General features: G+C 39.0%; 1 non-coding gene across 1 annotated transcript; it reads right to left on the bottom strand.

Annotated features, from left to right (window-relative positions):
* Nucleotides 1-497: 497 nt before the first annotated feature.
* Nucleotides 498-569, bottom strand: TRNAQ-UUG (transfer RNA glutamine (anticodon UUG)). Its single transcript has one exon. It is a non-coding gene; the product is annotated as a tRNA-Gln (tRNA).
* Between the last annotated feature and the right edge of the window lie 1,111 nt (nucleotides 570-1,680).

The following is a 1,680-nucleotide window of genomic DNA, read 5'->3' as shown; positions in this document are numbered from 1 at the left end:
TGCTTGCCGCGCTGCAAGCAAAAGAAGCTGGGAAACCCCACGATGGAATTCCGGGGGCGGAGCTTTGATGTCACGTATACTTCTTCCTGACCTCCCTTGACTTGCTTGGAAGATAGGGCAGAAGCATTGCTGGTTCTATAGTGTGAGGGTTAGCACTCTGGACTTTGAATCCAGCGATCCGGGTTCAAATCTCGGTGGAACTTCCTTTTTTATTTTTATTTTTATTTATTTATTATTATTATCATCATCATCATCATTATTTATTAATTATTTCCATGGGCACATCAGGAAGGTTCCCTTTTGCCCCCAAAGAGCTGGAGGGTCCTTTTAATGCTTTCTTTTTTTCCCACTAAGAAAACATTAAAAGGACCTAAACCCCTTTTATTATATAAAGAAGCATGATGATGATGATGATGATACTACTACTACTACTACTACTACTACTAATAATAATAATAATAATAATAATAATAAATAAATTAAAAAAATTAAAAAGGAGGTTCCACCGAGATTTGAACCCAGATCACTGGATTCAAAGTCCAGAGTGCTAACCATTACACTATAGAACCAGTGATGCTTTTGCCCTCTCTTCTAAGCAAACAAAGGGAGCTTCTTTCAGCAAAAGGAGCTGGGAAATCCCACAATGGGATTTCGGGGGCGGAGCTTCAACGTCACGGAGTGTTCGGGTTGGGGTTTGGCAAACTCACCCGAAATAAATGGCAAGTTCGGCCGAACTCGCTGAACCCGAACACTGTTGGGTTCGCCCATCACTACCTTAGACTAGTAATGACATTGCAGAGGGTTGAATGAATGGGTTCAATTGTGCATTAATTTGGGGACCAGTTTATGGGTGGTAGGTTTAAGTCACCAAGAAATATAAGAGGATGTGGGTAAGAGGCTGCCCACATTAATAATGAGGTTAGCTTGTTCCCAAGCTAGATGTCATAATCAGGGGCTCTATAACATAGAAGGAAACTAAGTGTGGTATCTGCGGTCAGTTCACAGATGATAGTTTATGGAAGATAAAACTCTTGTTTAACTTGGACTTTCTTTAGGTTCAGTGATCTCTTATGGAAGACTGCAACTCCACCTCCTCTACAGGTTTTGTGATTGGATCAATAAATGTGATAGTCTTTTACTGTGATAATGGAGTCGAGGAGGGATGTGTTTAACCAAGTTTTGCAACTAAATATGATGTTGAATTTGACAGTTTTTAATCAGAGAAGGAGTTTGGATATTTGTGTTAACAATGCTTCTTGAATTTATTAGTTTGCATTTGAGGTTAGTAGGGGTTGAGGTTGAGGAAGAAAGGATGATGATATTCTCCTTCCTAACAGCTCTCACGGTCAGGAAATTCCATCTTATTACAAGTTAGGAAATCCCTTTGGAAAGGTTATATGCATTTTTTTTTTACCATTCTTGGGAGCTATGAAGGATAAATCTACCCACTCTTATCTCTTTCAGCTCATCAAGCCATTAAGACCTGGCTTTTCTGGCAGGCCTGGGACTATGACTAAGTGAGTGGATGGATGGGTTTTAAGGTTATATTATATTTATATTGTTTTATTGCACTTATTGTTTTTACATATTTTATATTGTTGGTATTTACTGCTAGTATTTTAAGCCACCCAGAGTCCAACTTGGAGAATTGGGCGGCAGATAAACCCTGCAAATAAATAA

This window comes from Erythrolamprus reginae, chromosome 9 (genome assembly GCF_031021105.1).
Source record: "Erythrolamprus reginae isolate rEryReg1 chromosome 9, rEryReg1.hap1, whole genome shotgun sequence".
NCBI lineage: Eukaryota > Metazoa > Chordata > Lepidosauria > Squamata > Dipsadidae > Erythrolamprus > Erythrolamprus reginae.
This window is presented reverse-complemented; position numbering and strand designations above follow the sequence as displayed.